The sequence below is a fragment of the Gossypium arboreum genome, chromosome 6, assembly GCF_025698485.1.
Source record: "Gossypium arboreum isolate Shixiya-1 chromosome 6, ASM2569848v2, whole genome shotgun sequence".
NCBI lineage: Eukaryota > Viridiplantae > Streptophyta > Magnoliopsida > Malvales > Malvaceae > Gossypium > Gossypium arboreum.
The window spans coordinates 92,225,342-92,251,695 of NC_069075.1; the positions used below are offsets into that span (position 1 = coordinate 92,225,342).

At 34.2% G+C, this 26,354-nt stretch overlaps 1 non-coding gene across 1 annotated transcript; it reads left to right on the plus strand.

The window, feature by feature from the left end:
* Positions 1-21,398: 21,398 nt before the first annotated feature.
* Positions 21,399-21,505, plus strand: LOC128294624 (small nucleolar RNA R71). The gene has a single exon (XR_008284932.1). It is a non-coding gene; the product is annotated as a small nucleolar RNA R71 (small nucleolar RNA).
* Positions 21,506-26,354: the final 4,849 nt, after the last annotated feature.

Here is a 26,354-nt window from a genome sequence, read left to right on the forward strand (position 1 = left end):
AATTGTTAAAGATTTTGAGAGTTTCCATTGTTGAATCTAGGTGTTATTTGAGGTTTGATGATAGATTATGAAAGTTTAATGATAGATTTTCATGTTTTGTAAAGTGATTTTTGAAAAAAATGTCTAATAGGGGTTAAATTGTAAAATATGCAAATTGAGGGGTTGAAATATGAAATAAATGAAAGTTTTTGGATGCTAGTGACCTATATGAAATTTGACCAAGCATGGGTTTTGTTGAACTTTGTGAATTTTTTGAATTTTTTATATTTGTAAAATAGGGACTAAATTGAATAAATGTGAAAGTTTAAAGGCTAATGTGTAAAAATGCCCAAATAGATGTTTTGGATTAAACTGAGTGAATGAATGATTAAATGAGTTAATTTTGAATACATATTGATCAAGAAATAATTTGGATTTAGATCGAGGGAAAAGTAAGGTTATCGAATAGTCGATCTGATTCGTTAGTTCCGAATACGAGGTAAGTTCGTATGTGGTAATTTCATTATAAATGAATGTTAAATGTTTTAATATTTCATAAACTGTGATTATGAGATTACAGATAATGTTTGAATTGTGAATATGACACTACGGATGTGTTCAAAGATGAAATCAACAAGTGAAACTTCCCAGTTGAACCTTGGGAATAGTTTAGGATGCTAGTGACATGTCATTAGGTTATTGAGTTGGCTTCGAGTGATGATATTGGCACTTCAGATGCAAGTGGTACCTTGACTTAGCTAAGGGCCATGGTATAGGTATTTCAGAGAGGATTTACCTTGATTTGGCTACGAGCCATGGTATAGGTACTCCGGGATAAGTTACCTTGATTTGGCTACAGGTCATGGTATAGGTACTTATCAATTGTGATCCTTTAGTGTCCGACTTCTATTCTGAATGGTTCAATGGGTAAATAAGTGATGTGGTTTAGAAAAAGGTTAGTACGAAGTGATACAGGTACGTACGAAACCTATTCAAGTATTATATTGAGAAAGTTCAATGAAATGGTATTTGATCATGTTTTGAGACATGAGAAAAGTTTGCAGTTGATTTGGTTATGATTTGGTAATGTGTAATTGATTGAATTATATTTATTTGATGAATTGAGTTATTCACTTATGAACTTACTAAGCTATGAAGCTTACTTTTTGTTACTTTCTTATGTTTTATAGAGAATCAAGGCTAGCTCAGATCCGGGAGTCGTCGGGAACATCATCACACTATCAAACGCCTAATTGGTACTTTTGAGTTGTGTATATGGTATATGGCATGTATAGGCTAGTTGTGGTACTTTGGTTGTGAATATAACCATGAGAATTGGCTTGTAAATGCATATGTTAGTTTTGTATATATATAGCCATGAGTGATGGCTTATTTTGGTATGTTTTGGTGTAAATGTGGTTATGGTTTCATAGTTGCTCAAATGGTTATATTTTGAGTTTGGTAAATGATCTATATGGTGTGATTGAAGTTATTAACTTGAGAAGTCATGTGCTTGTGAATTAATGCTTGATGATATAAGTGTTTGAATAGGTAATTAGCATTGACTTGAGTATTGATTTTGTTGAAATGGATATGGTGAGAATTGTGTATATTGATGATGATTTTGGTGCCTATTGTATGATGAATTGGTACCATTTTGGTTGTTTAGGTGATCATGAAAAAGGGTGGAAAATTGGCCTTACAAATGGCCTATTTTTGTCCACATGAGTAGGGACACGGGCATGTATCTCAGCCGTGTGCGACACACGGTCATGCTACACGGCCGTGTGTCCCCTGGTGTTGAAATTGAATTAAAGTGAGTATGATCCATAAGGCCTCACAGACAGGTGTATGACTAACCATATGGCATAAGTCAGTATACCCTACAGGTTTGGCACGGCCTAGTACACGGGTAGGCACACGGGTTGGACACGGGTGTATGGTCGGCCGTGTGACCCAAGTCAGTATGTATGCCCTATTTTTACATGGTCTGTGACACGGGCGTGCCTTATAAGGGACAATGTGAATATTATTGAATGGTGTTTGAGAATGGATGAATAAATGTATGAGTTATGTATGTTAAATGATATGTATTGGTCGGTAATACCTCGCAACCCTTTCTGACCGTGAATTCGGGTGAGGGGTTTTAGAATTATTCTTCCCGCATTAATTGACTTTTCGATCAATATACAATATGGAAGAATCATTTGATTTATCAAAACAGTGCAACTAAAAATCACAAGTATAATACTTGCCCGAATGAAATAGAACCATACGTTTGCCTCTCGGGTCAAATATTCCCCTTAACAATAACAAGTACATTTTCTCGAGATTGTCCATTTGGCTTTAGGAATTGTGACTATTCTCAGAATATCTTGGATTGTCTCTTCATTAGCATTTGCTTCCATGGCTGAATAATCATCATCAATGTTAGGTAAACTGAATATGGCATTAATCACCATTGATGATAAAGATAATTCCTGTCCACTCACATGGATTGTTGTCAACGTTGACAAATATAGATGGCCATAGAACTCTCTAACAATGTTTTCATCCAGAGAAGATCAAATATCACAAAATAATTTCCATCCCCGTTTCTCAATAGTTTCCCGAATGAGTGTCGGTACATCATAATCACTGGCAAGTTGAAAACCCTTATCTCAGAACATGGGTTTTTTCTTGAATATTCTGATGTATCTTGCCTTTATACCTAGGGTTCAAAACCAAGGTTGGAATCCAAATTTTTTCTCTTTCAAATCATCTTTGGCCTTCAAACAAATAATTGAGACAAAACCACTTTATTAGAAAAAAATATCCCAATTACCTCAAAGATGGGCAAGGTACGGAATAAAAGATTGTCGATAATTGAGGGGTTCAACCACGGGTTACCAAGGGGCTATCGAGGGACACTGTTGCTGGCATATAGGGAAGGTTGCCTTCTACAGTGGTGCGCAATAGAGCGGCAGGTCATACGGGGTGTTGTTGCTGCACGATGCAAGGGCGCATGACTGGTGCGTTGTGTAGTGATAGGTCGCACAAGGCTTGCTGTGGTTGGATCACAAGGGCGAGTAGGTTAAAGGCTGTTGCACAGTGTAGCGGGGTGCGATGGTTGCTATGCAGTTGACGATGGCTTAAGGTGTGGGTAGCATGGATGTGTGACAATATTAGGAAGGGTGGCAAAAACTGAACAAAAGAAAACAAAGAAAAAGAGAAAATAATAGAATAAGGAAAAAAGAATAATAATAATAAAAGAAACTGTAACACTCCTCACCCGTATTCAACATCAGAATAGGGTTACGTAGCATTACCGAACTTACAACACAATTATACATACTTTTATCATACATTTAACCATTTCATACAATCATCATTCAATCTCAAACAATTTGTCCTTAATACGAGCCTACGAGGCCCTAAACATACATTAGGAATGGTTCGGGACTAAACTGATAACTTAAGAAACTATTACGAACTTTGAAAATTTTTCTCAAAATAGAGGACACACGTCCGTATGGCCAGGCGGTGTATCTCACATGGCCACCAGACACACCCGTGTCATAGGCCATGTAGACATTCGAAATGGGAGCACATGGCCTTATCCTAGCAATGTCCAACCCCGTGTAACTCTCTGACTTAGGTCACACGGCCAACATACACGCCCATGTGGCTAACCTGTTTGCCCTAAAAATGGCTACACACGCCCGTGTGTCAGGCTGTGTGCTAAGCTGTGCCAAACCTGTAGGGTATACTGACTTATGCCACACGGCCAAGTCACACGCCCGTGTGGAGCATACTGACTTGATTTTAATTTCAACACCTGAATACAAACGGCCGTGAACATGACCGTGTGTCACACACGGCTAAGACACACTGCTGTGTCTCTACCCGTGTGGACAAAAATAGGCTATTTACCAAGCCATTTTCCACCCTATCTTATGCACACCTACATTAACCCAATTGGCACCAAAACATAGCATAAAATGACATTTTAACCAACTAGTTCAAGCTTAATTCATACATAATCTATACCACCTTTCTCAAAACACACAAGACACAAAATATGACATACCATTTAAACCAAAATCACATATACAATTTAATTAAATATACACTTCCAAATATGCATCATTTAGCCTAATTTCTCAAGCAAATCAATATCCACAAATCAACCATTTAACGTATACTATCTCAAAATCCACAAGCTTTATAATATAATTCATTCACATATCCATTCATGAGCTCACCATAACAACCATATATACACATATATGCACATAACCAAAATCCACCAAATTAAGCCAAATCTTATGGCTATATTTACAAACCAAACATAAAAATTTACAATACTAATTCATATGGCCAAATTCATTAACAAAACATAACCAAAATGACTCAAAATCCTTATACATGCTATATACTTAAAATACCAAGTTTATAGGTACCGAAAGATAGGTGGATAGTGTGAAGCGATCTCCAACGATCCCCGAATCCGAGCTAGCTTTGTAATCACTATAAAACATAGAAAATTAAATGACGTAAGCTATAAAGCTTAGTAAGCTCGTATGAAATAAACTTAATGCAATCACATAAACATAATTCAATAATTTGAATACACCAATATGTAGCTTACATTAGCTAACAAACCTTTCAAATACTCATTCACAAAATTATATACTTTCATCATCATTTCTACGATTCAACGCTAAAATAGTTTATACACATACCTGTACTATCTCTTATCAATCTTATACACATTCTCATCTTTCATTCACCTGTTGAACCATTTAGAATAGAAGTCGGATACTTAAGGGTTTCACACGATAAGTATCTATACCATGGCCCGTAGCCAAATCAAGGTAACTTATCTCCGAAGTACTGATGTCATGGCCCAAAGCTAAATCAGCCAATATGCATGGCCCTAAGCCAAATCGGTATAACTCACACCCGAAGTGCTATATCATGGCCTGAAGCCAACTCAACAATCCCTTAATGACATGTCACTAGCATCCTAAACTATTCCTAAGGTTCAACCGGGATTTCGAATGTCGAATCGTCGTCTAACCACTATCGTTCATATCCACAGTCTCATATTCTCAATTTATGCAATATCAAAGCATATGAAATACATTTATATTGAAATTTATCACATACGAACTTACCTAGGATGTTAAAACGGCGAATCAAGTCAACTATTCCGTAACTTTGTTCTTTCCTTGATCTGAGCCCGTATTTCTCCTTTCTTAATTTAAATATATTCAAAAATGACTTATTTAATCATCTATTTATTCAATTCAATCCAAAATATACATTTGAGCTAGTTTACACATTAACCCCTAAACTTTCACATTTTTACAATTTAGTCCTTATTTCATAAAATCACAAATCAATGAAATTCCAAATAAACCCATGCTAGCCGAATTACTATTATGGCCCTAGAAGCCAACATTTTTCATTTATTTCACATTTTAACCACTAACTTTACACATTTCACAATTTAATCCCTATTTTGCATTTTCACTAAAAATCACTTAACAAAACTTGTATATCTATCAACAAGCATTCATAATCTATCAAGAAACTTGAAAATACACATGCATTCATCAATGGAATCATTCAAAATCTTTAACAGTTTTGCAAAATAGTCCCTGGGCTAGCTAGTACTAGCTGCAACAATTTCAAAAACATAGAAATCATTAAAAATGGGACAAAAATCACTCACCAATTGAGCTACCAAGTGACTAAATGCTTCAAGCTATTTTAATGGCTTTCTCCACCCTAATATTTGGCTATGAGAAGATGAATACATCAAACGGCCTTTTGTTTTATTATTATGCTTAATTTATTTTATAAATTACTATTTTAACCTTTATTAATACTCACTAAAGTCACTTAATATAGGTCCATAAATGTCCACTCATATTAAATATGGACTAATTACAACATAAGGACCTTCACTATTTAATTTCATAACCATTTAATACCTTTAACTAATAGAACTCCATTTTTACACTTTACGCGATTTAGTCCTTTTTATCAAATTGACCATTCAAACGATAAAATTTCTTAACGAAATTTTCACACAATCACTCAATCATGCTGTAAACATTAAGATAATAATAAAATAAATATTTTGGCCTCGAATTTGTGGTCCTGAAACTACTGTTCCAATTTAACTAAAAACGGGCTATTACAACTTTCCCCTCTTTAGGGATTTTTGTCCCCGAAAATCTTACCAGTGAATATGTTAGCATACTGTTTTGTCATAACTTCCTTGGGCTCCCACGTAGCCTTTTCGACACTATGTCATTGCCAAAGTACTTTCACGAGAGCTATGCTTTTATTTCTTAATTGTTTGACCTCGTGCTAGAATTCTGATCGGTTTTTCATTGTACGTCATATCGAGTTGAATTTCAATCTCAGCCAAAGAAATCACATGTGATGGATCATATCTATATCGATACAACATCGATATATGAAACACATTATGGATCTTCTATAACTCAGTCGGTAAAGCTAGTCGATATGCCGCGGCCCTATTCTTTCGATAATCTCATATGGCCCGATGAAACGCAGACTTAATTTGCCTTTGTAACCGAAACGAAATATTTTCTTCCACGAAGATACTTTCAAAAACACTTTGTCACCAATTTTAAATTTAATGTCTTTTCTTTTAAAATCCGCGTACGATTTCTGACGATCTGAAGCTGCTTTCAAATAGTCGCAAATTAATTTCACTTTCTCTTTGGTTTCTCTAACCAAATCAACCCTGTGAATCTGTTTCTCGCTAAGTTCAGTTCAGTACAATAGAGTTCCGCATTTATGACCATATAAAGCTTCATACAGTTCCATATTTATGCTCGATTGAAAGCTATTATTATATGCAAATTCAACCAACGGTAAATATTGCTCCCAGTTGCCTTCGAACTCTAAAACACAACATCGGAGCATATCTTTGAGAACCTGAATTACTTGTTTAGACTGTTCGTCGGTTTGTAGATGAAAAGTTGTACTAAAATTCAACTTTGTACCTAAAGGTTATTGCATTTCTTCTAAAATCGTGATGTAAACCTCAGATCTCTATCCGAAATAATCGAAACTAGCACCCTGTGCAATCTAACAATCTCAGCAATGTACAATTTAGCTATTCTATTTAGTGAATAGTCAGTACGTACCGAGATGAAATGTGCTGATTTCTTCAATCGATCAACGACAACCCAAATTGCATCTTTCTTCTTTGGAGACATGGGTAATCCCGATATGAAATCCATAGTCACTCTATCCCATTTCCATTCCGGTATCATCACAGGCTAAAGCAAACCCGAAGGTACTTGATGCTCGGCTTTCACTTGCTGACAAATCAAACACTTCGATTCAAACTCAGATATATCTCATTTCCTACTCGAGCACCAATACGACTTCTTAAAATCATTGTACATTTTGGTACTCCCCGGGTGAACAGATAGGCACCCATTGTACACTTCATGCAGCATTTTCTGAATAAGCTCAAAATTTATCGGTACACAAATTCTATCTTGGAACATCAAACAATCATTGGATCCGATTTGGTAGTCTGAATCATTAGTCGACTTGCATTGCATTCTTTTAGCTTGCAATTCACTATCACATTTTTGAGCTCCCCAAATTTGCTGAAAACTACTGGTTTAGCCCTTAACTTAGCTAAAATCGAACCTCATCAGATAATGTCAACTGTATATTCATTGTTCTAAAGGCAAACAACAATTTTCTAGTCAAAGCATCCGCGACTATGTTCGCTTTACCTGGATGATAATCAACCGCTAGCTTGTAATCTTTCAATAATTCTAGCCATCTTCATTGCTGCAAATTTTGAGTCATTAGGTATTTCAAACTCTTGTGATCAGTAAAGATGTGGCATTTTTCACCGTACAAATGATGTCACCAAATCTTCAATGCAAATACAATAGCGGCCAACTCTAAATCATGTGTCGGATAGTTCTTTTCATGCAGCTTCAACTGTCTAGAAGCATAAGCTATCACTTTTCCCTCTTGCATCAACATGCAACCCAAACCACTCAATGACGCGCTGCTGTAAATCACTAATTCTTTACCCGACTCAGGTTGAGCTTGTAATATCCTGATTTTGGGCCTAGTCGGAATAGTGGTTTCGTGACCACAAAATCCGAGATAGAAATAATTATTTTATGATTATTTTAAGGTCTATGATATGATTACATGATTGTGTGAAAATTTCGTGAAGAAATTTTATGCATAAAGTGCTTAATTTGAAATTTGGGACTAAATTGAATAAATTGCAAAACTTGTGTTCTAGAAGTATTTTGCATAAAATTGAATTAGATTATTAATTAGAGGTCCTTAAAGAGTAATTTTACCAATTTCTAAGTCTATGGACAAAATTGGACATGGATGGAATTTTTGGAAAGTTTAGTAGTAAGGGCATTTTGGTCATTTAGGGTAAAATGAATTAAAATACAAAATTAAAGCCAATTTTGCTCATCTTCAACCCCATGGCCGAATATAGCAAGGAGAAACCATGGCTAGGGTTTTCAAGCTTCCAAGCTCGATTGTAAGTTCGTTCTAGCCTCGCTTTTAATGATTTTTACGTTTTAGAGTCCCTAGCTCGATTTAGCTTATGCTAGCAATAATTTAACCTAGGGTTTATATTTGGAAAAATACCCATAGGTGAAATTTGTGTATTTTGGTGTTTTATGATAGAATATGAGGTTTTAAATTATGTTAGACAACTTGTGCTACTCGGTTTTAAGTGAAAACGAGCAAAAGGGCTTCGGTAAAAATACCTAATAGTCATAAGTACATGTTAGAGTGAGAATTTGATGTTGCCATAGAAGGAAAAATGATCAGCATGTCATAAAACACAAGAAAATAGGCTGAATTTTAATTTACGAGCTTTGGGGCAAAAGTGTAAATATGCAAAAGTTTAGGGCAAAATTGTAATTTTTCCAAAATATGATTTTGGGTCAATTTGAATAATGTGAGTCCTAATTAGACTATATTTTAAATGATAGAGCAAGGAAAACTGAAATTCGGGCTAAAATGGGGAAAATACCAAGTTGTGGACTAAATGGTAAAATAGCCATTTTAGATACGAGTGTTGACAAGCCACTCGGAAATCGGAAACTATTCGGAGGCACGCCACACTATCCGTATACCATCTTGACATAATGGCTTGTATATTTTGAGTATGGCATGTATAGCATTATAATCATTTTGTATATATGGTCTTATGATATGGTTCTTGAGTGGTATGGAAATAGAAATGCTTGGTAATGATTAGCCATTGGAATGGCTAATCATGATCATATTTGGTATTATGTATGTCAAATTGCTAGCTAATCCATGGAAACCATGAAATAGGTAAAATTTACCATAAAATAGATTCAGACAGCAGCAATGACGTGAGTTTAAAAAATCACTAAAAATAGTAGAAATGGAATTAAATAATGAATAAGTTATGGAATCGAAGTTTGATGAGTCTATTTTCATATGGAATAAGCGAAACAGGTATATGAGCTATATTTTATGAGATGTTTAAATTTTTGTGAAACAGGGCCAGAGCGATTTCTGGATCCCCTGTTCTGAATTTGGAAATTCACCATAAATTTTACAAAGATAATTAGAAGTCATGCTTTATATGTACAAATTCCTTATTGAGTCTAGTTTTATTAGAGATAAACGGCATAGTCATTGAAGCTCTGTACAGGAGATATCTGATTCGTAATACACTGAGGTCAGAGTAGTTGAACCCTGAAATAGGGAGACTTTAACTAATAAACTGTACTAATTGGCCCAACCAAAATTCTAGAAAAAATTAGTAGATATATATATGTGTCTAGTTTCAGGAAAAATTTACGAATTGGATTTCGAGTTTCGTAACTCGAGATATGATTTTTAAAGCGACTGTGATGTAGTTAGCCAGCTTGTTTAGAAATTTTAAAATGAATTGTATGAGCTGTTTAATTAATGAATTAAGTCCGTTAACACCTCGTGTTCGACTCGGAAATGGTCTCGTGCACGGGTGTTACATTTAGTGGTATCGAGCAGGTTTAGTCGGTTCTCGGACTAACCTAGCATGTGTAAAAGTTTAGCTATACATGCCACCGATCGTGATAGTGTGATGTCTTCCGACGCGTATAAGTACCGCCTTATTGAGACAGGTACTCTCCAACCGAACTGCGCCAACCATGTTCAATGTTAAGTAAAGGTATTTGAGTAAAATTATGATTATGATAAGTCTCGGTTCAGAAAAGTATGAATAAAGGTTTATGATACATATGTGATAATATGTGAGATGAAAGTTCATGTTGTGATAAATATTCATATTTGCTTAATGCTCATATGATGTAGTGTATGTGGCTTACTTGATAAGATGAACGGAATAAATAGAAAGTAGTAGAGGTATGAATAAAGGTCATAATATTATGATACTGAATGAAAATGTCCTTGTCTTGATTGGATGTCGAATGTTGATGAATGTTAATGGTATATAATTTTATGAGGTAAAGGATTATAATGAAATGAACTTATCTATGTTAAATTGTTGGACTGAATTATATGATTGTAATGATATGTACATGATGATGCACGAAATGAAAGTTGTGATTGTGATGCAAATATCTATGTTTGTTTGGCCTTATATAATGTCATGAGCATGAATTAATTTAATTAAATGAATGGATAAGTAAAGCTATCTAGAAAACATAGAATGTATGCATAAGTATATTGTCTAAATGGGACAATAGGAAAATTGGTGTAAGCCAACATGAATGAATGACATGATTTTGATCATGTTACTATGATGATGGAAGTTGTGTCATATGTGTATGTATAAGAAAGTCGAGTCGAGGTCCTACAACCCTCCCCTTACCAAAGTGGTACTTATAATGGAATTTCATGAGATTTGTATTGAATAAGTTTCTGTTGAAAACCCAAAGAGTTCAAATGATAGAATAATTATAAGTATGATCCGAGATTGAAAATGAGCTGATAAGTAAAGTCGAGCAGAAAGTATCGGATTGACGTAAAAATTATTGGAGTTATGCCTCGTCCTAGTTAGAAAAGGAATTCTCCTTGGTAAATCGAATTACTCAAGTGCAAGGTCGAGAAAAGTGTAAATCAAATTTATTCGAATTGGCCTTTTTAGTGAATGGTTTAATATAAAATTTGTGACGGCAGAACTAGTTGGGGAAATGATATTTCAAATGTGAATTATCTGAGCGTGATGATTATGACCGGACAGATTTAGCGATCTCTTTTGAGATGTTCTATGTGTTTACCCGTTCTCGTAAATATTTCTATGGCTATTGATCTTGAAGAAATTCTTGTTATATGGGAATGTCTTCTAATTTGGTGTTGGATGAAAGCATTGGTAGTCTGATGGTTTATAATTTATATTGCTCTATTTCATCGGGTATTCTATTTCATTTTGTCGATAAGAATTGATGAGAGAATTCATATGATATTATGATTCTGCTTTCTTCTACTTGATGCTTCATCGATACATATGGATGGGAAGATATATTGATCTTGTTATATTTGATTTCATTGGGATTAAATGATGTTTTCTTTTGGACTTTCTTTCTTTGAAGAATTATCGTGGTATTCGTATTTTCTCTATGAATTTGGTTTTCGATTCTCGGCATAGTATCGTATCTTGGGTTTCTTTATCCCGGATCTCTTTATTCGGATTTCTTTATTCCGGTTTCTATCTTGGATTTCTTTATTCGGTTTTCTTGTTATCTTTGTTCCATAATTTGTCAATTACGACTCATGTTCGAAGTACGTTCTTCAGCTCGTGATAATCATGTCAAATATGACTATACTTCTAATTTGATCTTGGTAATGTGGTGATTTTAGTATTGGGATTTTTTCTAATTTATGTGTAAGGATTTGACATCAGTAAAGGCATAGGTGATAAAAGCGAGTTTCAATCGGTATGGTAAATTATTTATTTGAAAGATTTCATGTGACAATTATGTCGGATTATTTTCCCAAGTTTGATAATGGAATTTCATTTTGTACGGATCAAAGAGTAAATAGTTTGAACGAGAAGTGTATATTTATTAGAAAGAGTTGAATATTAGTTTAAGTCACTACGAATGATAAGGTTTCTATCTTGTGAAAGCTGAAAAGTTTATTACATGTTGTGAGTTCGGATAGATGAGAATATTGGTAACCAAGCGTCGAACTAGACTAGTCTACATTGAGCAAAGACTTCGACTTTCAAGAATGTATTGTTGTATGAATTGTGATGTGTTTCAAGACGGTGAGGTAATGTGATAGTTTAGAGCATCCGATGTTACATAAAATCGGAGTTGTTAAAGCGGTTAAAGCCGAGCATTGGGATCTATCAAAATTATCCTTGTCAATGTTGATATTGGGATGGAAATGAGAAGGATTATTCTTGAGGCCATATCAGAATTATTTCTATGGCGGAAAAAGGAAAATGGGATGTATCCTATTGTTAAATGTTTGGCGAGATCTATAAATCACATCTATTGAATGAGTTCCTACTCATCGATTCATGGAATTTCGTGTCTCTTTGATTGTCGGATTTCTTGGACTTTCGGTCTCCATTAAATCAAGTTGAGATCCAGGTTTTATGTCATGATATCATGGGAAATTGAGAAGGGTTGAAAATTTAAGAACAGTTGAGAGTTGAGACTGTAAGCTTTTAGATCATATGAGAAATTGAAGAGATGTATTGGAGGTACAGTCTAAGTGCAAGTTCTTCGCACCAAATATGAGATTAAAAGTGAAGACCACTTTTTCGGTAAGATTTTGGGACGAAAATCTCGAAGGGGAGAGTTGTAATATCCCGATTTTGGGCCTAGTCGAATAGTGGTTTCGTGACCACAAAATCCGAGATAGAAATAATTATTTTATGATTATTTTAAGGTTTATGATATGATTACATGATTGTGTGAAAATTTCGTGAAGAAATTTTATGCATAAAGTGCTTAATTTGAAATTTGGGACTAAATTGAATAAATTGCAAAACTTGTGTTCTAGAAGTATTTTGCATAAAATTGAATTAGATTATTAATTAGAGGTCCTTAAAGAGTAATTTTACCAATTTCTAAGTCTATGGACAAAAATTGGACATGGATGGAATTTTGGAAAGTTTAGTAGTAAGGGCATTTTGGTCATTTAGGGTAAAATGAATTAAAATACAAAATTAAAAGCCAATTTTGCTCATCTTCAACCCCATGGGGAATATAGCAAGGAGAAACCATGGCTAGGGTTTTCAAGCTTCCAAGCTCGATTGTAAGTTCGTTCTAGCCTCGTTTTTAATGATTTTTACGCTTTTGGAGTCCCTAGCTCGATTTAGCTTATGCTAGCAATAATTTAACCTAGGGTTTATATTTGGAAAAATACCCATAGGTGAAATTTGTGTATTTTGGTGTTTTATGATAGAATATGAGGTTTTAAATTATGTTAGACAACTTGTGCTACTCGGTTTTAAGTGAAAACGAGCAAAAGGGCTTAATCGGTAAAAATACCTAATAGTCATAAGTACATGTTAGAGTGAGAATTTGATGTTGCCATAGAAGGGAAAAATGATCAGCATGTCATAAAACACAAGAAAATAGGCTGAATTTTAATTTACAAGCTTTGGGGCAAAAGTGTAAATATGCAAAAGTTTAGGGGCAAAATTGTAATTTTTCCAAAATATGATTTTGGGTCAATTTGAATAATGTGAGTCCTAATTAGACTATATTTTAAATGATAGAGCAAGGAAAACTGAAATTCGGGCTAAAATGGGGAAAATACCAAGTTGTGGACGAAATGGTAAAATAGCCATTTTAAGCATACAGTGTTGACAAGCCCACTCGAAATCGGAAGCGGTCGGAGGCACGCCACACTATCCGTATACCATCTTGACATAATGGCTTGTATATTTTGAGTATGGCATGTATAGCATTATAATCATTTTGTATATATGGTCTTATGATATGGTTACTGAGTGGTATGGAAATAGAAATGCTTGGTAATGATTAGGCATTGGAATGGCTAATCATGATCATATTTGGTATTATGTATGTCAAATTGCTAGCTAATCCATGGAAACCATGAAATAGGTAAAATTTACCATAAAATAGATTCAGACAGCAGCAATGACGTGAGTTTAAAAAATCACTAAAAATAGTAGAAATGGAATTAAATAATGAATAAGTTATGGAATCGAAGTTTGATGAGTCTATTTTCATATGGAATAAGCGAAACAGGTATATGAGCTATATTTTATGAGATGTTTAAATTTTTGTGAAACAGGGCCAGAGCGATTTCTGGATCCCCTGTTCTGAATTTGGAAATTCACCATAAATTTTACAAAGATAATTAGAAGTCATGCTTTATATGTACAAATTCCTTATTGAGTCTAGTTTTATTAGAGATAAACGGCATAGTCATTGAAGCTCTGTACAGGGAGATATCTGATTCATAATACACTGAGGTCAGAGTAGTTGAACCCTGAAATAGGGGAGACTTTAACTAATAAACTGTACTAATTGGCCCAACCAAAAATTCTAGAAAAAAATTAGTAGATATATATATGTGTCTAGTTTCAGGAAAAATTTACGGAATTGGATTTCGAGTTTCAGTAACTCGAGTATGATTTTTTAAAGCGACTGTGATGTAGTTAGCCAGCTTGTTTAGAAATTTTAAAATGAATTGTATGAGCTGTTTAATTAATGAATTAAGTCCGTTAACACCTCGTGTTCGACTCCGGAAACGGTCTCGGGTACGGGGTGTTACAGAGCTAATACTGGTGCCTCAGTTAACAATGCTTTCAATTGATCGAAACTTTGTTGACACTTCTCGGATCATTCAAGCTTTACATTTTTCTGTTCATCAGCGTAGCAATCATCGAAAACCCTTTTACAAAACATTGATAGTAACCAACCAATCCCATAAAGATTCTAACCTCAGATACATTTTTAGGTGGTTTCTAGTCAATAACTACCGAAATCTTTACTCAGATCAACTCGAATACCATCCGTCGAGACAATATGTCTCAAAAATCTGACTTCTCGGAGCCAAAACTCACACTTACTAAATTTAGCATACAGTTGCTTATCTCTCAAGGTTTGCAACACAATCTTCAAATCCTCGGCATGCTCAGACTCATCTCATGAATAGATCAGAATGTCGTCAATAACCACAACAACAAATCTGTCTAAATACGATCTAAAGATTAAATTCATCATATCCATAAAGATTGTAGGAGCATTAGTCAATCCAAAAGACATGAAAAGAAATTCATAATGTTCATACCTCATTCTGAATGCAATTTTTGGTACATCCGAATCTTTAACTCGGAACTAATAATAACCAGACCGCAAATCAATCTTCGAAAACACTGTTGCACATTTCAACTAATCAAATAAATCATCTATTCTTGGCAATGGATACTTGTTATTTATCGTAACTTTATTGAGCTGTCGATAGTCTATACACATTCTCATTGACCCGTCTTTCTTCTTTACTAACAATACTGGTGCATCCCAGGATGAAAAACTCGATCGTACAAAACCTCTATCTGTTAATTCTGCAACTGAGCTTTCAACTCTTTCAACTCTGTTGGAGCCATTCTATTTGGCGCTATAGATATTGGTGAAGTTCCTAGTACTAACTCAATAGCAAACTCAACCTCTCTGACCGGTGGCAACCTAGGCAATTATTCTGGAAATACGTCCGGATATTCACAAACTATAGGCACCGATTCAATCTTCTTTTTAGACACTTTGGTATCTAAAACATATGCTAGGTACGCATCACAACCTTTTCTCACATATTTCTAAGCCAACATTGATGAAATCACTATAGGCAATCCACCCGACTCATTAGATTCAATCTAAGAATTTCATTATTCTGAAATTTCAATTCTATAATCTTTCATCTACAGTTCACAATGGCATCATGTAGAGTCAACCAATCCATACCCAGAATCTCATCGAATTCATCAAATGGTAAAAGCATCAAGTCAGCAGGAAAATAGTAACCCCGAGTCATTGAAGGACAGTTCTTGTATACTTTATCAACTAGTACATACTTGGCTAAGGGGTTCGATACTTTAATTACAAATTCTATAGCAGGCAATTTCCTACTAGACACTAAATTTTCACAAACATATCTAGGATTAATTAAAGCCATCACATTAGTGTCGTAAAGAGAAAATATATCAGTGATAACATCTGGCAACAATGCTTTTTCGTGAGCACGAATAACGTAAGCTCTAGCTGGTGCTCTAGCTTCGGATCTTATAGCTGAATCCTTAGTCACACCTCTACCATTAGACACATTCCCCTTATTTCTCGGTGGTCTCCCTTTCACGATCGTATTACTTAGTCTTGCATTCTAAAATTTATCTTTCTCAAATAACTCTAGGCAATCTCAAATAAAGTGATCTGGCGAGCCATATTTGAAACAATCTTTAACACTCTTATTCCAGCATTCTCCAAAATGACTTCTCATACATTGTTGACACTCGGGTTTATTGTTTCTTACACTGCCAACTCTCTAAACGGAAGTTGCTTGAGCTTTAGAACTCACTTGTTGATTTGCACGATCTCTATTCTAATATCCCACTGATGCAATTGATAGACTATACGAATCTTGGGATTTCTTTGATGAAGAATGATAAGGTTTATTCATCGGTCTTTTTCTCGAATATCTAGCCTCTGATCAACTTTCCTCTTTTCTCGGCTAAAATCTTCGGCTTTACAAGGCTGGTCAACTAACACAACAAATTTTTTCAAATCTAAAATCCTGACCAGAAGTTTAATGTCTTCGTTCAACCCGTTAACAAACCACTTCCACATAATCTCTTCAGTAGAAACATACTCTCGAGCATATTTACTCAACTGTACAAATTCTATCTCGTACTCGGTTACGGTCAAATGACCTTGTTTCAATTCTAGAAACTATTTGTTCTTTTGATATAGAAACTATTGGCTTATGTATTTCTTCCTCAAGTCAGTTTGAAAGAATTTCTAGGTAACCCGTTCTCTAGGTACAACAGATACTAGAGTATTCGACCACTGGTATGTAGTGTCTCTCAGAAGTGATATAGCACACTTTAAATAATCACCTTGTCTACAAGAAAGTTCATCAAATACTCTAATAGTGTTTTCAAGCCAAAAATTAGCTCTCTCAGGATCATCATCAACATTAGCTCTAAACTCTTCAGCCCCGTGTTTACGGATTTTGTCAACTGGAGGCTTATTCAATCATAAAAGCTCAACACCTTAAGGAGCTACAGGAATTGGTTGGGGATTAGAAGGGGGTAAAGGTTGTTGAGCAGCCGGGTTCATCCGGATATATTAGGTGAACCACTCATTCATTATTTGGAAGAAGGCTTCTCTAGCCTCTCCTTCTTGGCTACCCGATACGGGTCTAGATTCAGAAGGCGCTGTCCCTTGAGCGGGAGCTGGCGCATTACTTTCAACCTCATCAGCTATAGCTCAATTGGGATCCATTTACTATATAAAAAAATAATTTAAAAATATCAGGAGTCATCATACAATCACAGTTTATATATGGCATGTATAGCTAGACTCTCACATACACTACATTAGTCCTAAAATCAACTAAACCGTAGCTCTGATACCAATAAATGTAACACCCTTAACCTGTATTCAGCGTCAGAATAGGGTTACGGAGCATTATCGAACTTACAACACAATTATACATACTTTTATCCTACGTTTAACCATTTCATACAATCATCATTTAATCTCAAACAATTTGTCCCTAATACAAGCCTACGAGACCCTAACATACATTTGGAGTGGTTTGAGACTAAACTGATAACTTAAGAAACTTTTACGAACTTTGAAAATTTTTCTCAAAACAGGGGACACACACCCGTGTCATAGGCCGTGTAGACATTCGAAATGGAAGCACATGGTCGTATCCCAGCCATGTCTAACCCCGTGTAACTCTCTGATTTGAGTCACACGGCCAACACAGACGCCCGTGTGCCCTAAAAATGGCCACACACGCCTGTGTGTCTACCTGTGCCAAACCTATAGGGTATACTGACTTATGCCACATGGCCAAGTCACACACCCGTGTGTGAGGCCGTGTGGAGCATATTGACTTGATTTTAATTTCAACACCAAGAGACACACGGTCGTGTATATGATCATGTGTCACACACGGCTAAGACACACGTCCGTGTCTCTGCCTGTGTGGACAAAATTAGGCTATTTACCAAGTCATTTGCTACCCTATCTTACGTACACCTACATCAACCCAATTGGCACCAAAACATAGCATAAGATGACATTTTAACCAACTAATTCAAGCTTAATTCATACATAATCTATACCACCTTTCTCAATACACACAAGACACAAAATATACCATACCATTTAAACCAAAATCACATATACAATTCAATTAAATATACACTGCCAAATATGCATCATTTAGCCTAATTTCTCAAGTAAATAAATATCCACAAATCAACCATTTAGCATTTACTATCTCAATATCCACAAGCTTCATAATATAAGCCATTCACATATCCATTCATGAGCTCATCATAACAACCATATATACACATATATACACATAATCAAAATCCACCAAATTAAGCCAAATCTCATGGTTATATTTACAAACCAAACTTAAACATTTGTAATACTAGTTCCTATGGTCAAATTCATTAACAAAACATAACCAAAATGACTCAAAATACCTAAACATGTCATATACTTAAAATACCAAATTTATAAGTACCGAAAGATAGGAGGATAGTGTGAAGCGATCTCTGATGATCCCCGAATTGAAGCTAGCTTTGTAATCACTATAAAACATAAAAAATTAAACGATGTAAGCTATAAAGCTTAGTAAGCTCATATGAAATAAACTTAATGTAATCACATAAACATAATTTAATAATTTGAATACACCAATATGTATCTTACATTATCTAACAAACCTTTCATATACTTATTCACAAAATTATATACTTTCATCATCATTTCTTCAATTCAACGCTAAAATAGTTTATGCATATACCTGTACTATCTCGTATCAATCTCATACACATTTGAACAGTCCTTGGCTAGAAAAATATCCGGCCTTGCTCTTGGTTCACTTGATGCAAAAATTTTCCCAACGGTTCAAGCCTTTCGAGGTGTCTGTCAAGCCAATTTTCACCTTTTGTACAAAACTATCGAAAATAACCAAATTTGTGAACATTTATTATAAAAATAATTAAAATTCAATATATTAATAATTTAAGTGCAATTTAATTATTTTATAATTAAATTATGAATTTCGACAAAATTTACCATGAAACTACATGAATTAAAGCTCAAAAGGTGCTGAAAAAGTCTATATATTTTTGTGTTTCCACACTCACAAACTTAATTCATTGCTTGACCCGAGTAATCCACAAATTGAAAAGAGGAAGTGCTTGAAATCACCATTGAAAAATGTCTTTAGAATACATTTCCCCCACAATTTTGAGTTTAGTGTAATTATGCTCAAGAACAAGAATTTTACAATTATGCAACTCAAGTATAAATATTGTTCGAATTAATCTTCTAATGTTATCATGCTAGCAAGAATAAAATAAATGTTTTCTTAATAAAGACATGCTAATTCTTACCACTTAATTTTTATTCCCTTATTTTAGATTAAACTACAATCACTAAGTTTAACTTATGTCTTCATATGTTGAACTTAGCAATTTCTCTCTACTAATGTAGGCAGTTTTAATTAGGTTGTAACATGGCTGGGTTAGGGGTAGGTAAAAGATAGATAATTTTAAGCTAAAAACCCTAGACTCAGCTTGTATCAGACCTTCAAAACAAGTACCTTAATAAACCAACTTATTTTGCTTTCACATGCTTTTTTGTACATCTATTTCTTTTGAGTACATATGCTCTCTCTTCTTCCTTTTTCTTTTTTTTTTCACACGAGCATATTACTATACGTATTGCAATTTTTGAGTATTTGATAATTTTTTTCAACTCTCCCAAACTTACTTTCAAAGAATACTCTAGATAGATTGAGTCTAGTGCTTGGAAAAATTTAGAGATAATTATGAAAGAAGTAATGGCTTAATATTGCAATGGTTCAAATAAAATTAGGCCATATAGTCTCAAAGTTGGGTTTCAAGGGATAAATATTCATTAAAGTTGGCTTGAAAGGCTCAAATGGTTCAAACAAAAGTTTACCTAAGTCATTTTCAAAATTTCATGCTTCTTAGGATTTTGCCTCAAGAAATTACTAAGTTAATTCCAGAGACTTAAACTTTCATGCATGTCTAGTTTTCCTAAATAATTAAAATTTTTATGGTATGATTTGCAAACTTTATTAAGATTAACATTATGTCATAGTTTAGCTAACATAGCAATTATTGAGATAATAAAATTTAATTTATACTAAATTTTAGCATAATTAACAAAAATTCAAATTTTTGAACAAAGTATAACTTAATCATAATTATGAGAAAAATGTATTTTGAAAAAGAAAACAATTTCAATTTTTGGCCCCCCTACTTAAGATGAACAATGTCGCTATTGTTAAAAACAATAGAGAGAATGAAAATATAGAAGTAAATAGATATTGCACACCGGGTAGGACATTAATAAAAATGAGTTGAGTCAAGTTTGACTACTTAAATACCAAGCTTTTCCAATGCAAATCCAATCCTAGACATGTACATATCTATTGTCACACTTCTTATTTTGCAATTTATTCCATTTTATTGATGATTTCTACCTCTTATTTTATTATTCGAGAAATCAAATCCTAAAAGAGCTTAAAACTAAAAACTTAAAATATCCTAAAAAGTAAAAGAAAGTAAAGACAAGATCCCCCCCTTTTATTTATTTGCAGTCCCCTCTGAATACGATCGCGTCATTCCTTCCTAGACATTGGAGTCCATAGTTTGAGTATAAAGTCTGGAAATTCAAGTAAAAAAACAAACCAGTTATGAAATATATATTTTTAAATGCATCTCTGATTGAGTCATCCAGTATTTTTAGTATCTCCAGTAAGCTTGTTGCTGCAACTGCATGTGTTGTAGTATAGTCATTATATCAAACTATTCACTTCGTGAAATGGTGCTAGATGAAGAGACTCTTGGCGTCGGCTTAGAAATTATTTTAAAGGTGGTTTCAATTTTGGGCAAGTGGGTGAGTAGCTAAGGGTAAGGTTTAGAGTTGGAGGGGGTGGTAGTTTTAAAGATAGTTTAGGTGCGATGGTTAGTGGCTTCAAATAAAGGTGATAAAGGAGGGTAGTTGCTGGAAATTCTTTCAATAATCTTGTAAGCATAGTTATAAGACATAGAAAGAAGAGATCCATTTGTTGAATCATCCACCATCATTCTAGAATGAATATTGAGACCGGTATAGAAAGTCTCCATTTGAACGCAGTAAAGAATGCCATGATGAGGGCACTTTCGTAAGAACTCCTTGAACCGCTCTCATTCCTCATATAAAGATTCTTCGTCAAGCTGCTGAAATGAAAGGATTTCATTTCAAATCTTGGAATTTAGAGATGGAGGAAAGTATTTCATTAAGAAACGTTCAACCAACTCTTTCCATGTAGTTATGGAATCTGATGGTAGGGAGTTCAACCACACTTGTGCTCTATCTCTTAAGGAGTATGGAAATAATCTTAGTCTCAAAGCTTCTTCGGTCACCCTAACTAGAATAAATAAGAAGTATGAAGATGTGGATCTTCAGTAGGAATCCCATTAAATTGACCCATATTTTGTAACATTTGGAACATGACCGACTTCAGCTTGAATTGTTGTGCCTCGATTTCGAGTCTTCTAATACTCGAATTGAACTCGTTGAATAAAGGAATGGCATATTGTCGAATGGCATTGTTTCTGTAGCTGACAACAATGATTGGATTGTGAGTATTATAAACGAATTCTCCTCTTGGATTTTGGTTTTAAATTTTGAAATCATCTCTTCAGTCCTTCTTTGGTTCTCTTGTCTTCTCCTTTACCTGAAAGTCTTTTTAATTTCAAGGTCTACGAGGAGTAAGTCAATAATTTGATTAATACTCATACACACCTGAAACAACAAAGAAAAATATTGGAATTGAAATTTAACGAAAAATAGACCAAAAAGAAAACTTAACAATTTCACAAATAATGTCTTTTAAAACAGTCCCCGTGTAACACCCCTAACTCGTAACCATCGCCAGAATAGGTTAAGAGGCATGACCGGACTTGTAACTCAATTCAGGACAATCATATATCAAATAACATCTTATTACAGTCAATATCATTCATTCACATTCAATATGTACTTAAATCGAGTATACACAGCTTTAATCATGCATTCGGGACTAAATCGGTAACTTATTAAAATATTGGAAACTTATAAAAATTTCAACATTTCTAGTGTCACGTGCCTGTGTGAACAGGACGTGTGCCTCACACTGCTAGTAGACACGTCCGTGTCCTAGACCGTGTGAAAATAGGGCATACATAGTGACTTGTGTCACATGGCTGAGGACACGCCTGTGTTCCAGGTTGTGTGAAAACTGGAGAGTATACTGACTTGGGACACACAGCTAACCACACGCCCGTGTGTCTAGCCCATGTGCCCTTTAGAATGGCCACACACACCCATGTATTAGGCTATGCCAAAACTATAGAGTATACTGACTTATTAACACGGCCAAGTCACATGCCGGTCGTGTGCTAGGCTGTGTGCCATTTAGGAGGGTATACTAACTTGTACCACACAGCAAATCACACACCCTTGTGTGAGGCCGTGTGGAGCATACTGACTTCAATTTCATTTCAACACCAGGGGACACACGCCGTGCAATATGACCGTGTGTCAGACATGGCTAAGACACATGCCCGTGTCCCCGCCCATGTGGACAAAAATAGGCTATTTGCAAAGCCATTTTGCCACCCTATAAACACAAGTATTCACAAGCATAAATGACCGCATTTTTACAACTCTATAGGCAACCAAAACATGCCGTATTTAGGACACATATCCAATATCTAGCCAAGTTAAGCCAAATCACATGGCTTAAACACATCAATGCATATAAGCTTCTATAGCTAAAATAACTCATACATCTCATATCATCAACTAGCCTATACATGCCATATTGTCAATTTTAAATAGTTCAAAAATACCAAATCAGCTCCTGGATAGTGTGAGGAAAGCTTCGATGACTTCCAACCCGAGCGAGCTTTCAAATCACTGTGAAATACGAAAAATAAACAGAGTAAGCTAATAAGCTTAGTAAGCTCGTATGACTAGTATGTACTATATACAATTTAACAATTAATTCAGAATTATAGAAACATGAGGACATATAAATTAGCTCTATCGAAGTCAACACGTATTACAATAACAACCTGATAATTCTTGTATGTATTCATCGGTTTTTACTTACGTATCATATGAAAATATTAAATATCACTTACTTGTTGAGCGTGTCACGTATACCTAAACTGATTCATATCATCATTTCAATTCTCGTACTGTTATCTTGTCCGTTGAACCATGGAAATAACATCAAATATTCTGTATCTTGCACACTAATAGGCATATATGTGGTTAAACTGCCTATATTTCAATTCACTTATAACATTTGTTCGTACGTCATTATAACCTATATTACCATTTCAATACAATCCAACCAAATTTGCATAATACATAATCATATAAAATCATCAATAGATTAGTATCATTATATCGATGTAATCATCAAGTCACCATAGGTGAAAACAATAAATATTCAATCTCAAGTACATATAACTTCATTCAATATTTTAATTCATCAAATATCATCAATACCATGTAATTTATATAACATTATGGCAATTCATTTCTATTCGTATAAATTGTAATTCATTCATATAACCAGTAGTTCATCCATATAAACACATATTTTATTCATATGATCGGTAAGAGTAATTATGCCCGTTGAACTACGTAGAATATGGATAGATACTTGGGTGATACACGCTAAGTGTATTTATCGAAAATCCGTCAATTCATTATCATTTATACTCTTTCGAGCCATGATCTGTAAGCTCTTCCTGAGCTGATGAACAACAAACTCTATTGAACTGAAACAGTAAACTCTATTGAGCTAAACAGTAAGTCCATACGAGCTGAAAACAGTAAGCTCTTATGAGCTGATATATCGGTAAGCTCTTACGAGCTATGGTGAGTCCGCAACAAATGCAGAAGCTCAACCAAAACGGTAACCCTAGTGACATGTCACTCGTATCTAACAAATTCCTACAGTTCAAACAAGGCTCGGTAATTATTTAATTTCATTAGTTAAGCATTCAATGATCAATAATTCAATTTCTCAAATCATATATATATATTCAATTCAATTAAGTACATACATTTAAATACTCAATTTTTAGTCACATACATATATATTATACTTGCAATTTCATATATCATCATATAAACATTAATATATTATACTAAACTTGACCAAATATAAACATGCTCATAAGCATATATAAATATCTCTTTTATCACACATGATTCATGTATTCATCTTAAGTATATACTTACCTTACTTTTATAATCTTCTAATTTAGCACGTACCTGAACCTTTTAGCTCAATTTTACATTCGATCATAACTCGATATTGCCCGTTGAACCATTCAGAATTAATAAGGATACTCGGATAGTTGAAAAGCTCATACAATGCCAACGTCTCGGACGTGGTCTTACATGTAATCACATATTGATGCCACTGGACCAAACAGGGTCTTACACAAACTCATATATCATGTCGATGTCCCAGACGTGGTCTTACAAGCAAAACAAAAATCGATGCCAACATCCCAGACATGGTCTTACATGAAATCACACATCGGAATCCTATGTCATGACATATGTATCCTAACTATTCCTAAGGTTCGTACGGGGCTTTCGAACGTCATAATTCGATCAATTTATGCTGGTAATATATCATTCCATGCCAAATTCAATTCGGCAATGTAGTTATACATATATACAATTCAATTCAGCTATGTACATAATAAATATATTCAATTTAACATCATTTATTCACTTATGAACTTACCTCGTACGAAGATGAACAAACCGGGTCGACTAATCAACAACTTTAGATTTCCCCCGATCCAAATCCTATTTTCTCTTTTCTTGATCTAAATTAATATAAATTAAACTTATTTAACCAAATATTCAATCAAATTCATCCAAAAACACATAGATGGGAAAATTACACTTTTGCCCCTAACATTTCACATTTTTTACAATTTAGTCCCTATTTCACAAAACACAAAATATTCAAAATTTGAATACACCCATGTTAGGCCGAATTTACCCCTAGTCCATATAAGTCCATATATTTCATTTATTTCACATTTTGACCCCTTAATTTACAAAAATCACAATTTAGTCCTAAATAGACATTTTTATCAAAAATCACTTAATTAAACTTGACAATCTAACAACATATATTTATTTTTCATCATCAAACACAAAAAACATCAAGCTATCAACAATGGCAATTCATGAATACATCATCAAATTCAAAACTTCAAGCATGGGCTAGCTAGTACTCGAAGCAACGATCTCAAAAACGTAAAAATTATCAAAAACCGAACAAAAACTAACCTTGAATCAAGCTTGGACTAGGCCGAATGTTTGAAAGCTTAAAACCATTTTTTTCTTTCTCAAGTTTTAGCCAAAGATGAACACTTGCATGTTATTTCATGTTTGTTTTATTTTATTACTAATTATTTTACTTTTTACTATTTTAACCTTAAATATTTAATTCTAAACTATATAATGGTTGTCCATTTTTGTCCATGCATGTTTCCAAAGGTCAAATTACATCTTAAGGACTCCACAATATAAAAACAATAGCAATGTAGTGCTTTAACAATTAGTTAGCCACTTTTACAATTTATGCAATTAAGTCATTTTAATTAAATCGAGCACACAAACAATAAAATTTTCACACGAAATTTTAACACATATAAATTAACAAGCTGTAGACACCAAAAATAATATTAGAATATTTTTTTGACTCAGATTTGTGGTCTCAAAACCACTATTTCGAATAAGGTCTAAACTGGGATGTTACAACATGTCTCGTTGAATGGAGCTTAGCTCACATTCCCTTATCTCTCCAACATGCCTCAATGCCCAAATTACATAACACATATAGGTAAGTACTCACAATCCTATGGCATGCCAACTATATCCAATGGTCTTAAAGTTCACAAGGCAAAGATATCCGCTATTAACACACATTTTACATACCATTCATAGCACTTATTCACTGCAAATATCACGATATAAACACAACATTATCACTGTCATATAGCACGTAAAACATGTTCACAATCAACT